The 16126-nt window shown below is 42.3% G+C and overlaps 2 long non-coding RNA genes across 3 annotated transcripts; both read right to left on the bottom strand.

Moving 5' to 3' along the window:
* Positions 1 to 3718: 3718 nt before the first annotated feature.
* LOC137186789 (uncharacterized) lies at positions 3719 to 9685 on the bottom strand. Of its 2 annotated transcripts, none has more exons than XR_010929102.1 (5): positions 7549 to 9685; positions 7250 to 7407; positions 5823 to 6099; positions 5507 to 5593; positions 3719 to 4412 (listed from the first exon to the last, which is right to left on the bottom strand). It is a non-coding gene; the product is annotated as an uncharacterized lncRNA (long non-coding RNA). The 2 variants fall into 2 exon arrangements; XR_010929104.1 differs by having other exon boundaries at positions 3720 to 4412; positions 7273 to 7407.
* A 47-nt stretch (positions 9686 to 9732) lies between these two features.
* Positions 9733 to 11488, bottom strand: LOC137186788 (uncharacterized). Its single transcript, XR_010929101.1, has 3 exons — positions 11174 to 11488; positions 10847 to 10897; positions 9733 to 10511 (listed from the first exon to the last, which is right to left on the bottom strand). It is a non-coding gene; the product is annotated as an uncharacterized lncRNA (long non-coding RNA).
* Positions 11489 to 16126: the final 4638 nt, after the last annotated feature.

Genomic DNA, 16126 nt, shown 5'->3' with positions numbered 1-16126 from the left:
GGCGAAGTTATAGAGTTACTGACTGAAGCTGCGTTTAATCTCTTAGCAAAATCATGAACTGTAAAGCATCCGCTAATATCTCCCATCTAACACTGGAAAATCACCCAGCGGGGGTTTAATTTTCTTCTTAAGGTCTGACTCATATGCTGCAACTGTTTCAAGAAACGGTGATATGTCTGACTGTTAGAAGAAGAAGAAAAAAAAAAAGCTGATCCCATTCACAGGCGCCTTGGAAGTCTGTTGTGTTAATGGAGAAGAGACCTGCACTCGTGCGACTGTGAACATTTAAAGTTGGGTGAATTAACCTTCCAGCCCTTCAGGCTGTATTACTCCATAATTACATGGTTTCATGTTTTCCCTTACTCATATTTAGCCATGTAATGGTTTACTCCTGCAAATATTTTGGTCCAGCTGGCGCTATAGTGTAACAGTAGAAGGGGAGCACTGTGTAAGAGTGCAGGGGTGCTTTCTTGTCTATTCATGAATGGACTGTATAACATTTGAGAGAAATCCAAGCAGACATAATAAAGTCATTGCAGAAACATATCAGAAACTGACAGAAAAACATGTCACATTTTGGAGTAAAGGGCGGAGAAATATCAAACACTGTTGTCTGTGATGTTCAGTGCGATGCAAGCTACTCTGATCAAGTGACGTATTTCACATTTCGGTTTATCTGCTTTTCTTGTTTCCTTCCTGCAATCTCCTATTTCCTCACGATGCCTTCTGATGTCTCCCAGAGAATGAGACTTAAATTTCAGCTGTGAAAATTGTACATGAAGAAATTTATAGTGATAGCATTGCGAGTTTTCCAGTTGACAGTCACGCTGTTAAACGCAGCGTTTTCATCTGCCAGCTTTGCATTCTGGTCTACTGGTGCTTCTGTCAGTGGAAATATTTCTGGAAATACTTCTTTTTTTTGGATGGATTGCCTGCTCTATGACTGTTGACCTTATGAACAAATGGGTTAGTCTTGGTCTATAAAATGAGAAAAAATGAGAATCTCTTGCTCAGTGTTTCTAGACAAAAATGCAAACACTTTTATGGCTGATATTTTAGGTAGTTGAAACTCTTTCTGCAGTCAAACTCCCGACTGTAGCTGCCTATAAGAAAATGTCTCAGTATGATGCCATGTTACCCGTATTAGGACAGTTATATGGCACAACAAGACTGGCACAAACTATACATCTTTTAAAAGTTACATTGAAGACATTTGTATCAGATTTTTAGCTTATTTATATCCTTTTGTTTAAAGTAGTTCTTGAATTATTGTAAAAACGTAGCAAAGGTGCTGATTACAGTTGAAAAAAATAGCACACTGAGTTTCTCATTACCATAAAAAGGGAACCAAAGCTCTCTACCTTGTTATTTAACTGTGTGTTAATCCATCTGTTGCGTTTATAAACTTTACAGTCCTGACCAGGAGCGCTTCACGAGCTCTTTCCCCACTGGAACAACTGGTCAGTCTCGTGGTCCAGATCTAATGAGGCAGACATTATTGTTGGCTGGGAGACTTGTGTGTCGGTCTAACACTTCGTGCCAAGATGCCACTCTGGATCCTCCGCTGCTGCTTTCCATCTGACTGCCAGTCTGGCTGTTCCACACCCGTGTGACGCCCACCTGTCCATCACTGTTTGTTTGCCTGTCTTTTCGGCTGTCGGCCGTTGGGCCAAACCACACAACCATATGCCCTCTGCCTGGCTCCTGTCCTCTGAGACATGGATCATCTAAATGTTATTCCAGTGTAAACCTCAGCAGAACTACTGGAACCCCGGTGCTCTGGCACACTCCTGTATTGTCTCGAAGACATGAGGAGGGAAAGTTTGAAGGAAGCTCTACTGTAACAGAGATTCTCTCCCTGGGAGTCTTGAAGACTTCAGACGGAGCAGGATGTCAGGTCAGAGGCCTCCGCTTCGTCTGTTATAAAAACACTGTGAACACGTGGTCAGGCAACTCCCATCCTTTACTCATTATCGAGTAAAGATTTAACAGCCGTAACATTTATTATCAGTGGTCGTTTTAACCTGTTTGTTTTTGTATTCATGTATTTGATTACTCTACTTTGGTAATACTTATTTATTGTGCTTGTTTTGAATGATATTTCTTGTTGCACTTGTATTGCTGGTTTTGTTTCAACTAAAGCTTATAATAATATTATTTAGATTTTTGTATTCTTTAGTTTATTTTGTCATTTGTTCTGATGCATGTTTGGTTTATTTTCTAGTATTCTTGCATCAACTCCTGCTTTCTTAACCACCTGTTTTCAAGATGTTTCAGTGTTTTGAACAAGCTGTTTTCTTCTTCATCTTAATTATTTTGTTGTAGACACTTTTCCCACTTTCTTTCTCGTTTCCACCTCACAATCGATAACTTTTAAAGTGTATAAAAGCAAATTTCTTCTTCTTATGACTTTTTCTGTACTGTTGTGCATTCATATTAGTTTGTACTGAAACTGCCAAACCACTTTTCCCCTCAATAAAGCCTTAAACTATTACCTGCTGCTTGGTTAGAGCGTTATCTTACATGTTGATTTTTGAGAATATACTTTATTTAGTTTTTTTAAAGCTTTGTTCTTCATGTCTGTGTATGTAGATGTGTGTGAGCACATGTGTTTCTATTATGTAGGGGCATGCATTTCTCTATGTCACATTTGGAAATTAAATTTTATTATAAAACTTAAGGTTAAGATTGATCTAATTCTGATGTGGCACATGCTGATGCCGGTTCTGGTGTTATGGGCGGGCCCTGGGGTGCCAGGAAGACATTTAAAGATAGGAACAGACTTCGGTTGTTTCATCTGTTTCTGTATTGTATATTATGTATGCTTTACTATCTTAATCACTCCGGCACGCCCTTTTCAAACTAACACTGGTCTTGTGACTAGGTAAGCCCACCCACATAACCTGACAGCCATGCAGGACAGCCAATAGAGAGATCGTTGTGCCTTGACAATGTACTCTATCTGAAAGAGCAATTACTTTTCCTGTCCACACACACACACATACACACACACACCTGGCCACACTGTACATAAGGTTTGTGGATTTGGTTCATCCATGTGTTGTCGTTTGAGAATAGGAGACAGTTCTCCATAAAATACGTTTTATTGGGGGAATCAAGTTGCCCTCTTGAACTTTCTGGCCCGAGGAATGAGCGCTGCTTCAGCTCTGTACGATTAAGGGGCCTGCATCAGTTTGAAGTTGAAATCCATTTATCCATTTTGCATAGCTGCACATCTCTGTTCAGGGGCACTGCAGGGAAGGAGTCGTGTGCAAAAAGCAGGGAGAACATGCTACTAACATTCAGATAGACTCAAATTCACACTCACACTGGTTTTGAGTCTTCAGTCTACCAGGCTCGCAGGTGTTTATACTGGGGGAAGAAACCCATGGGACAGGGAAAGCATACAAACCTGTTAACCCCTGTGATAAAAGCAACTAAAACAGACATCAGCATGTTGAAATCCACTGTGAGGCTTCATGTAGATGATTTCAAAAATTTCCAGTGCTAAACTATACCAACGTCTTTCTAAAATTGAAGATGCTGGATAGATTATTTTAGTTTCCTTTAACTGTGCCCTTTTAATGCTCCCAACAATAAAAGTATTCAGTGTCTACAACAGCAATGCCACCATGAAATAGCATGAGACAGTGTTTTGACAATCATGGGACAGTAAAGCTCTCCACTGGAGCACATGTTTCTAAAATTATTCTGAAGTTGGGGCTCCTAAAAAAACATATTTTTCTCATATACCCATTGTGGTATATCCATGTCTCTAAAATGTCTGCGGCCACCCTTATACAAAGGAGGCAAATTGTGAGGAAAATATGTTAGCTTTATTGTGATTAAAGTAAACCAACCATTTAATGCCTCAAACTTGCCTATTTAATGTATAGGGTAAGCCTGGGACACTTAACTGATCTAAATGAACAAATAAATAAACACAATTCAACAATTTAATGCAAAAAATGTCAAATTTCAGAGGATATAAAATGTCATTGCAAATGCACACACTGTTTTAAGTAGCTGTAGCCAGGAAGGAAGCACGTCATCACAGATGATACTGTCGGATCAGCATTTGATTAACTATAGCGCAGACAGTAAAGATAGATTTTGCCTCACTGAAGAACATCTCTAACCCTTTTTAACCTAAAACCTCTCCATCACCCTCTTTTCACACACTCCCTTTTTCACAGTGTCTGTACTCTTCTCTCCTCTCTTGTCTTTGTTTGAAAACAGCTTTCAATTTCCTGGGTAGCCGTCTTCAAAGGGAGCGGGAGGGGGGCGAGAGGCCGAGTAGGATGCCAGAGGCACAGTGACAGCTGGGAGGCAGGAGACTCTGAGACGAGATCAGAGAGTTCGGGTTTCTGCCCGCCACAGACACGCTGTCATTCTCTGAGCTCCTGCCCCTGCTGCTTTCACACACACACACACACACACACACACACACACACACACACACACACATAGATAAAAGTAAATACCAACACAATTACGTACATACGTGAAAATACAGTTAAGCACTACAGACGACAACACACAAAAACACACACACAAGCACGTGCACACACAAATACACAGACAGAAGCATAAACATATAGTTACATACCTATATACACACAAAACATCAAACTATGAACTATACTGTATAACCAAACACACTCAAACATAAACACACATACAAAAACACTGAAAAAACTCAATGTAAACATGCTGTCAGTTGTTCATGTGAGGCACAATTTCGAGCTGCCACAAAGCAAACTTCACCTCAAACCTTCAGAGACGCACCTGCCCTGACTCAGTGCACTTCATCTCAGCGCCAGAGGTCCTCTGAGGTTGCAACACAGGTTGCAACATTGAGCTTTTATTCCCAGGTGATGATGTAAGTGTTGAGGGAAGAGCGCAAATAATTTTATTCAATTTACATAATGTGTTGACTTTGGAACTGATACCATTCTGCTGAAAGGAACGCAGGACCTTTTCATTGGCAGCTCTCTCCCTCAACACATTTTAGTGATTAATGCACTCAAACAGACTCGAAACATCTGTCCTACTTTCTCATCTATCTGTCTTTTGGCGCTGCAGTTGGCTTACGCAGCTGATATGGGTTTCGGCATGTCTGCTGTGCGCAGGCTTGGTTGGCCTTCAAAGCCATGCCAGGTAATGGCACTTTGGCTTTTGTGATGCTGCCACGAGCTCACAACTATAAAGAGCTTTTGAAGATCCTGGCGCCACATTACAACAGTATCTCTCTACTGTTTAATCATACCTTTCTAGCGGCCAGGAGAACTCGCTGTGAAGGGAAACAAATTGCATCCTGATATCATTGGGTAAAGTGATGCCAGGCTATTTTGTTGCTGCCTGACGTGTGGCCTGGCAACCTCCTCCAGCTCCTGGAGTAAAGTGACATCAGTGACCACAAAGCTCCCGTTTGCACACGAGCAGGGAGCGGGGATAAACAGAGGATCTGTTTGGAAAGGCTCAATGACGCTTTCCTAAGTCTCACCTCAAAAACCAGAGTGTTGACTGCTCTCGTATTCCCAGTGCATCTCGCGCTCTCATGGAAAAATATGCCGGAGTGGCGGAGGAAAGCCTGAGATTGAGTATGAAAGAGAGAGTGGAAGAAAATGAGACAGTAGGGACTCGAGTTAGAGGAGGGGGGAGGGCGAAAAAGGGTTTGAGAGGGAGAGTTAGAGTAAGGGAGAAAGAGAAGGGGGAATGGTCTTTGTTAATCCCTCCACATCTGGCTTCTATTAGGATGTGGGGGCCGCTAAAATAATGTTTTTCACCCTACAAGCCTTTCTGTGCTATAAATTACCCACCAGCCACTGTGCCTTCCTGACTGAAACTCTTTCAGTGAGCCAGTATTCGTTTCTCAGGCAGTCGACTCAACTCCTCCCCCCTCCTCCTCCTTGCTCTTGTCCTCTCTGCTTTCTCCATTTCGAAACTCCCGTTTAGCGCTGGCGCAGTAAAACCGGGCCTCTCTTCCTGTCAGCCTTCCACACTTCCTGTCTGTCCACTGGTCTTTATAACTCTGTCGAATATCTCTGCAGTAGGATATCTACTTCTCCGTCCTCATGAGTCAGTGCACTGCGGCTCCTACAGAGGGAAACACAGAAGTAGACAGTAGATTAAGGTCGTGTTTAGGCCGACAATATGATGCGTCATAAAATGCAGCCTCCACAGCTATTTCAATACTGCCACAGTGTTCTGGCTTAAAAAAAGAGAAAAGGTTGATGTTGGCTTAGCCCCATCAGTGACCTCAGCACTTGCATGTTCAGTCCAAAACCAAACCCGGTGAAGTCTGTGGAAATATTGGATTTAAATGTTGTTTTTGCCCTGGGCAACATTTTATGACTCTGGGTGGACTGTAAATATCTGTGAGACCACAAAAATAACCTAGAGGATGCAACCTGTTGCTGGATCACAGGGAAAAAAGAGATTATGATGCATTGCAATGTGACTGACTCACAGATGGAGTACTGAGCTCACTGATCTGGTCTAATTCTAGCTCAACTACTGCAGCAGCAGCAGCAGCAGCAACATTGTCCAACGTCATCTGGCAAATTAGTGGACTGGTTAATCAAATGAACATAACAGACAGAATACCTTATAGCATGTGCATGTGTGTAGCATTGTGCTAACTCTGCTGTTTATCTCACAAGTACTGAGCTGGAGGAGCATTTTATTTCTGCCATAATAATTTATCATGACTTCAAAAGAGTACAAACCGCTGCAGTGTCTTGGCATCTGACAAGTCTTCAAACTAGACATCCAGGTCTGTATTTCATCTTCTCAACGGTGCCTGTAGTTGAGAAGGTACCATGTGTTTTTAAAACATACAGGTACTTTCATGGGTGTTTTCACTTTGAACATGGCCTAAAGGCCAGATCCGTGGCCCTCTTCAGTCTCTTGGCGGTGAGACGGTCAGCCGGGTCTGACCTGTCACTGGTGATGAGCCTTTGCTCACTACGGGTTAAACAGAGTTCAATGTGCAAGGGTGCATAAAAGTAGTGGGTTTGCATGTACGGAGCTGGAGACATGAGGTCTAAGGGCCAATGAGAGGGCCGGGGTAGGGCCTCGTGGAGGAGGAGGAGGAGGGAGGCTGGTGGAAGGGGTGAAGGGTGGCGGGTCAGTGCCTCTTCACCAGTAACACCAATTAGATAAATAAGAGCTGACAGCCTAGAGGATGAAAGGGAGAGGATTGACTAATGCACGAATTCAAGTGGTAACGATGAACTGACCGAACCTGATTTTATAGCCATTAGGCACCTGTTCTAGGAGGGCAGCTGGTCCTGCCAGGAGGCCGAGGCTTCCCCAGGTGATCCCTGATACCCGGGCACATCTGCTCTGAAACCAGAGCCATGCAAGCTGTGGCGCCCTCCTTCTTTGATGATAGCCGGATCACTGGAGAGATGAGAGCAAATCAAGTAAAGGACCATAGAATGAAAAAACGCTCCAGAAATCCTGCAAACTCTGTCAATTGTAGAGACGTTATTTAGTTATGATGATTCAACAACTAATCATGTAAGATTTGGGTTATCTTACCTGATGACCTGGTGTGCAGGATTTTCTGGTTTCTTCTTAGTTTACAGAGATTAAATCAGGATTAGCCCGGAAAGAGCTCTCACCTCTCACCTCTGCTCCAGTATGTCACATAAGAGAGCAACGACCGCCACCTCACCCTCTAAAACTGGCACTTCATAGCGCTCGGTGGAAAGCAAGACAAAAGCTGGAGAGTAAGTATCATATATCTATTGAGCATGATTTATGTGCTATAATGTGTCAGTGTTTGGCAGAGTCAACTCAACTTTTGAATGTTTGAAGTCCCTCTGAAAGACAACAGGATCGTATGAGCCTCGAGAGGACATATTTCAGCACGGAGTAATTCTAGCTGGTCACGGCCTATCATCTGGATGGAGTGGATGTCATCCCTGTGCGGGTACCCATTGTGTCAATGGGCCCTATGCCACATATTTCGATGTGCCCCCTGTCTCTTCTGTCTGTCTCTACATTACTCCATCCCATAATTACCTTCTGCACTTCACTCAGTGAACCCAGTCCTCCCTTTGCCTGTCTGCCAATTCCTCAGATGTTCAGAGAGAGCCATGTCATTAGCCTGCTGAGCTGGGCTGGCCAAAGGATTGACTGTCTGGACCATTCTTACAGAGCCGTCTGGTTCAGTTCAAAAGTTAGTGTGTCTTTTTTCACAAATAAAATGTAACATTGACCCCTAAAACGTCTTAGAGAGTCTGATTTATTCTGCATGAATTGCATTTCTGTGGTCTGATAATCTCTTATTGGAAGATTGGTGTTGCTATGTCTGCTCACATGACGCCTGTGTATCATCAGGCTGTTAGAGTTTTATCTTTGCTTAAAGTGAGAATGTCTAGATAAGAGATGAGTAACGAGATAGATACTTTGAGCGCAGAGGTTGCAGATGAGATCTGTCTCACTGGACAAGGCCAACATATTCCAGTATAGGAATATCTCAATTTATCCTGTGAAAGTTGAAGGAAGAACGGACACAAAAAAACCTTTCCTTGAGGAATTGAGGTAGATATATGTCAACCATGTACAGGATACTAAAACCCTCATCATTTTTCTGTCATGATCCATGGGATTATTTGTATTGAGGTGGGGTGTGTGTGGGGGTATGAACAGGGGAGGCTATTCCTCCACGCAGGGGTGTAAGATATCAAAGCCAGAAGGCTGTGGGGAGGATGGAGAGGGTGGATGCAGCGGGAGTTTTTTTGGGGTGGTGGGGGTTGGCTTTTGTTCCAACTCTTCCACCAGGATCCCCTGAAAAGATCACCGAGTAGGCTGATTCGTCACGGCTCCGAGCTCTCCCTTCTGATTGGTTACGGCGGGCGAGCAGATGTTGGAGCTGCAGCAGGGGGTTCGGATGATTCCAGCTCCTCACTCTCACACCGCGGGATGGTCACACAGCACCAGCAGCTCTCACACACAACCTGCTGTAGCAGGGGCCCACAGGCTCACAACACACACACAGACACACACACACACACACACACAGTTCACTCGGGTGACTCTCAAAGACAACGCACACTTAACACTGTTCACTTCTGCTTGCTTACATCAAAGATGAACATAAATGCTTCCCCCCAAACTATGTTTGCTCCTGAAATGTATTATGGGTGTTAATTGACCGTGTATGAATCCACTTCAAGGTGCTATTGGAAAACTAAACATCTTGTCATGGGGTCACAGCTTTAGATAGATTACACACTGAACATAGAGGCACTGATTTTAAACTGATAAACATAAACATCCATATTATGTATAATACCCTCTATATGAACTTTTTATGTTGTGCTGTTTGCTGCTGGAAGGACCCACAGTGTGTCTGAGATTCCTGCAGGGATCATCAGGATCAGGTTTCATCTAATCTGAAGTAATCTGACCCAATATTTTATTAAATCAGCCGCTCTACCATTTGGACTAAATAGGAAAACCACTCAATTTAAGATCTGACATGTTACTCTGAATCACAGTTTTTGTAAATTTAAACAAGGAATCTGAGATTGCACTCTCTTTAGATATAAAGGAAGAAAGTGCATTCAACCTGCCTGAACTTCTTTTTTTTTAATTTAAATGACATGTATCTTATCTGTAAGCTGCTGCTCACAGTTATTTGAACAGAAAATAAAGAGCAAACACTACTTTACAAAGTAATAAGTATGTAATAAGTAGTAATAAGTAAGTAAAAAGTAATGGATTTCCTCCATAAGATGCTGGAAGTGTGCAGAACAAATCACATCAAAGTGCCACTGTTCACCATATCTCTTGTTTCTTTACATCATCCAAAGAAATTGGATGTAATGTTCAAGAATTCTGAAAACTATCTTATCTAATGTAAAAAAAAGAAAAGAGAGAGAGAGAGAGAGAGAGAGAGAGAGAGAGAGAGAGAGAGAGAGAGAGAGAGAGAGAGAGAGATTTGAACCTCTTCCCCTCTTCAGGTGGATTTTTTTTCACTAACAGAGCTAACTACCCAAGATAAAAGGAATACGATGCCTGAAGGCTAATATTCAGACCAAACCCCCCTTTGAGTGAAGTAATTAGTGTGATTAGTGTAGAGATTACTTGTCTGTGTGTTATTTGAGCGATCCTGTTTCCCATCCCGGTAGCTCTGTAGCTCTTTATCCCTATCTTTAGCTTCTCCGCTACAGAAGATAAGAGTACAGCGTGTACACAGTGGTCTTGTGATGCAGAGTCCAACCCACTGAAGCCTCAGCTTGGAGAAGTGAGTGAGTTCTGCAATTTGGGCAGGAATTGTAATTGCTCTGCTTTGCATCAACAGACTGATGCTTGCTGAAGGGTCTGGGTCTCATACAAACCCTTTCTGGCAGAATTAAAGAGGCAGATATGCTATCTGGAAAAATCTGCAGGCTCTGGAGCTGAAAACAGTTCCCATTCTGTCCCCCTCTGCTTGGCTAGCACTGCAGAGTAAACGTCCATTTGGACTGTCTCCTGGTTTCCCCTCTGTCTTCCTGACATGTGTTTTATACACAACAAAAACAAACACAAACAGATTGAAAAAGACACAATAAGTGGAGATAATCAATGAGAAGAGCAACAAGTAGTGATATAATGACCTCGACCAAGTCTAGCTGTAGGTTAAATCAGGTCATGTCTAATAAATCTCCACCATTTCTAATTTCTGTTAATAACAGAAAGAATTAACTAACAAAAGAGTGGTCAGATTTAATTTCTAGTTTAACCTTGCTGGGATCTGTACACACAAGGGGTCAAAAATGTAATAATTTATTCATTACATTATTTTACTCAACATCAAAAGTAATTATTGACATTACTCCTTACTTACTTTACTCAGCCCAGCTCCATCAAAAGCCTCCACGCCCACATGTTACATCTTCTGTGTTTAACACATATAGAAGTAGAAAAACAAGATTTTCTGGTTTAACAACCAGCCAGCGTACAGTTTGGAAATATTTACTGACCATCAACAGCTAGCGTGACGTTAGCCGCAGTGACTGCATGAAGTCTCGTCCTCTTAATGATGCTGCAATGTTCTCACATCCTCCAACTCTGAACTAAACCAGGTGATTCCTGATTGAGGCCTCATCAGCGGTTAGCCTTAGCAAGCCAGCTAAGAAAACACAACATGTCAATAAGACAACTTTGGAGTTACCTGGAGTTGCATTTCTCCGCTTTTGGTGGCGGCTAACTGTGCCCCCACATCTCCAACCCCACACCAAGCTAGCATGTCTCAGACCAGTCTGTCCACTGAACATACAAATGGCAAACTGATATCAGCCCTTACACTACTCGTTACTGAAAAAAGTAATCACGTTACTGTAATGTGTGACAAAGAAATACGTTACTGTAGTTACTACGTTACTACAGCACTGGTTAACACATAAGTAAAAGCATGCATGTGTATGCCTAATTCATATACAACTCAAATCAGAACATTTGGAAAGCAGGCTGGGACTCTTTAAATCAAACATCCCCAGAGATTCATAGGTCAATTTACTGCATTGCATTTTCTTATATAGAAACAAAACAGATGTAAGGCTATCATGATGGCAAAGGTTTTATTGAAAAACTTTCTGGAAAACTGCCACCAAAAATGAAGAGCAGCAGCGAAGTCTGGCAAGACATTTCTCGTGACTGGAGTAGGTGTGTTCATCAGAACCATACAGCAACGTCCCCGAGGCCCTTGGAGCTGGGGTTGATGTGTTTAAGCTGATTCAAGATTATTTTGTTTGTTTCCAGTGTTATTTCTCTGCATGGCATATTTGATGCTTCACTTAGTTAGATCAAAATGTGTTTTTTTTCTCTGTTTCTGCCACATTAGGTTGCATGCTTTTGATTTTGCTGCAGTTCCGCTGCTAATGCCAAGTGATTTAAAGCAGGAGGCACACACGGGAAGGAATTTCTGATTGATTGAAATAATGAACAGTTCAGTTTGTCAACGTTAAAGCCAAAGGGTCAAAGGGCAATGCTTCTCAAAGAACAGACAGGAGTTGTCTTATCCTCTAAAAATCAGCCTGCTGTGGCTCCGTTGCGTGTGCAAGTTTGCTCTCTTTGAAGCATACCGCTCCCGTAGGTATAGCATGGCGTGACTCGAGACGAACAGGGTGAGGAGACCTATGAGGGGAGATGTTCTGGTTGTGGTTATCGGTGCGCTATGCTGGCATCCAGGCAGCACAGCATGTTGGAGAGATAACAGGCCTTTAAGAGGGAGAGAAAGAGAGTCAGACCGTCCACCTTTTAATACCATGTGATCAGGCCTCCTCCCAGGTTGCGGACAATTGAAGTCTGAGCCAGTAATGCACATCTGTGCCTTATTTTATTGCTGTTCAATTTTGCGTCGGTATGCACAGAGGGCAACAAACAAAGCACAGTTCCACCTTGTTTCCATATCCCTGACTGAAACCTCCCTGCCTCCCCCCCTCTGCCTTCCTCTCTCTCTCCCCCCGTGTGGAGACCCACTTGGACACACATAGGCATGCATTACGGAGAATGTAAAGGTACAGATCTTATATTGAAGTAGCATTCCAGCGTAGCCCCCACGGGGTAGATGACAGGGTTTTACTTAAAAGAAAAAAGGCATGCAGGGGGAGACTTCAAGTCTGAAGAGGATATTAGAAAAATAAAAGTCCCCTCTGGCAATTTTTTTTTTCACTTTCAGGAACAATTTTGTACCTTTCCTTCAGAGGGAAACTGTGTTCAGTTGTGAGGGGGCAGGAGGAAGGGAGCGATACCGTTTTTTTGTATAGGTCTGAAGTGCAGAGGACGTAATGAAAACCAACTGGCAGGCCGTCACTATCTATCTATCCTGCTGCAGGAGTGCATTGACACGGAGAGGAAAAACAGTCCCTCTCCTAATCCAGTCAGGCCTGCACTTCTCTTTTTCTTCCCTCCTTCCCTCTCCCTCCTTCTATTACATTTTCAACATAGAAAACAGTTTTCAAACTAAGCTGATGTTTTCAGTAAACGAGAACGACTTACAAGCACGATGATAATGATGTGAGCTGATGGAAGGTTATGTTATAAATTTCTTTCTTGCAGAAACTAGACTGAACAACAAAATTTCACTCATGTTCCTATAAACATCAAGAGCAAGACTTTGACTTCAATCTGCTTTGTCTTTTGGAGACATCTCATTTGAGATGTATTGAGCTACTTTAATCTCACCGTATAATCTTTCATTTTTCTCTGAAGTATTTAATCTTGGTTATGTAAAAAGGGAGAAACACATCTAAGAGCATAAGATACAAATGAATCAGGTGGGATTTGTAGTCCTGAATCTCTGTGTGAGTCAGCCTGAGGAGTCTGGCTATTGCGTTGTGTCCCACCTGGCTGCGCTGTGAAAGCAGTCTTTGGATTGACTCTGAAGGTTGCCCTGCGTCCGGGGGGTTCAGTCTGCGGGGCAATAAGGCTCTGAAGAGAGCTCTTTCACACCCACGCTGCTTCCTAATCCACACCGCGCCACCCAAACCACCAAGTCCAATATTAGCTTTCCTGCAGCTGGCCAGCCCAGGTAATGAATATGAGCATGTTTATTTGATTGCATGTGTAGTGTTCCTGAGCCCTGAAAGGCATGTGGTTGTGTCTAAGGTTGTGTTCACGATGATGCGGATCTGAAATTTGGAAAAGTCATGAGGCAGGTTTCACATTCACATTCAAGGTTTCATATACTAGTTTTATTATCTAGTTTGGACCAAGTCTCCAACAAATGATTATTTTCATTTTCTATTAATTAATTTTTTGTTTGATTCATTGATATGTCATTAAGCCTATTAAATGTCTACCACAATCCAAGGCGATGTCTCCAAATATCTTGTTTTGTGTGAACAACAGTCCAAAACCCAAAGATATTCAATTTACGATGATATGAAACAAAGAACAGTGGAAAAGTAGACGATCATCACATTTCAAACAAACGAATGACTTCAAAAATCAATCATCCAAAATGTTGCTTATTAATCAGTCAACATGTCAGTTAATTAACAAATTATTTCAGCACTGCTTTGAACAATGATTTTGATTTCTTCTTTTTATGAGAATAGATAAAAACACCATCGCAGTGTGGTTGTAAATCCTCCAGAGAAGGAGGAAAAACAAGTGAGTTGCATTAGCATGGATATGACCTCAGTTTTCATTGTGGCTGCATTACAACTTTTCACTCAGTCTACCAATATGTTTTACAGAAGAACGCCTTCTTTGGTATTAATATGAACATAAGAAGATTTATTTGTCAGGTTGATGAATAGAGAGACTGGCTTGTCCATTAGCAAATGTTCTATCAAAGTCTACCAAAGCTAAAATCCTATTAAAGTGACTGAGTCACTGTGGTTCACTGTGACATTTTAAAGTGTAAACACTGTACAAACTCATATTAATCAGTCATAATGTTAAAATCTGTTTGAGTTAAGTTGAAACGGATGAAATTGTGGGTATAAATACATCCAACAAGGGGTTTTTATGCACTCAGAGGAAGCATTGTAGTGCCTATTGTAGCTGTGAAACATTTACGAGCACTGCTGTAGTTAAACGTTTGTTAACACTCCATCTACCCTTTTCCTAATCATCAGTCATTAGTAAACTCCAACAGGCTCCTCTCATTAACCAGTCCAGGCTGACAGGTAGAGAGAGCCTTTCATTCTCTCCACATTTATTATTGCCTGCTTTAATGAGTACTTTGGACCATCACCTCCACTCTGTGATTTATAGCATTTTTAGCAGAGATCAGAGGCCCGGGCCTGTTGCGCGCCTGTGAAGCCGGCAGCCTTTCCTGACACCCCGGGCTGGCCTGGGCACTAGGGGGACACAGCTGGGCCCAACATGGCGAGAGGTGTGAACTCCCCGGGCTTAATGAGCTGATGGGAGAGGCGGATTACAGAGGGGGTCAGAGGTGATGGGACCGGGGCCAGAGAGGCTGTTCTTAATATCCATGAGCCAGATTAAAACAGAAGAGATTAACTCCATCAATGTGTAGTCCCTGAGAATTCCTCAAAACCAGAATGCTCGTTCTGGGACAAGTAACCTGAGTGTCCACCTCTACAGAGCCTGTGAGTATATGAAATCATAGTCACAAGTACATCAAAACAACAAGAAAGACACGTGCAGGACTGTGTTACCTTCTCATCTCCCCCCCAAAAAAGCATAAATGTTTCTCTAAACAAACATACAGCATAATCAATACCATCTGCAGCCAAATGATTGCACTGTAGGTCCAAAAGTCTAGTATTTATCTCATTATCTCCTAAATTTTCCTGGCTTGACAGCTCTCTTCTGACAAACAGACTATACAGTAGCAAGTCTTTAATTAGAGTAAATATATGTGTGCAACCACTGCATAATCAGTGAGGAAAGTTAGCGCAGCTGTATGGCTAGAGAGTATCTGTACTGTGCAGCTCAGGCTGTTTAGAGAAACTGAATGAATCAGATTTTTCAAAACTTCAAATGGAAGATCTTGTTTTATTCAATAGCTGTGGAGAAGGCAGAGTTGGATATACAGCTCAACAGCTAACTTGCACTCGAAATCCCAATAAGACAAAAAATTGACAAATGGCTCAAATCATTCATTAAACCATTTAATATCCCATAAAGATTCTAAATTTCCTTTGCAAGAGAGACCTGCATCAGCACAAAGTTACAGACATGACAGAGATTTTTAAATAATGGGAATTCAATATAGAATAGCATGGTGCCAAGTTCATTTTCTTTAAAGCAGTCCAAATATTTCCATGTCTGAGTCATCTTTTCAGCTCTCTGACAGGGTAAATCCCTCTATATTTTAGTTCTGAGAAATCTGGTAAGTCGTTTCAGTCAGCATGGGAAACATACCTGAATGCATTTTTACCCCGTTCAGTCTAAATGTCAACACAGTGAACAAAAGGACTCTTTTGACCTCAGACAATATACTGACGTCCACGGTCTGGAGCCCTAAAGCGAAGTAACTGCTTACTGACTACAGTCACATTTTGGGAAAAATTATTCTTTTGAGAGGTCAGGGTCATGTTAGCCATGCTCCTCTGCTGCCCTGACCCTGTGAGTACATCTACTATGAGCGCCTGTGGTGAGATCAGTCACTCAGGGGGGCTGGTGTGACACTATACCTGCAGCAGCATCA

Source organism: Thunnus thynnus, chromosome 7 (assembly GCF_963924715.1).
Source record: "Thunnus thynnus chromosome 7, fThuThy2.1, whole genome shotgun sequence".
Classification (NCBI taxonomy): domain Eukaryota; kingdom Metazoa; phylum Chordata; class Actinopteri; order Scombriformes; family Scombridae; genus Thunnus; species Thunnus thynnus.
Note: the sequence above shows the minus strand (reverse complement) of the source record. Positions and strands in the feature narration are given on the sequence as shown.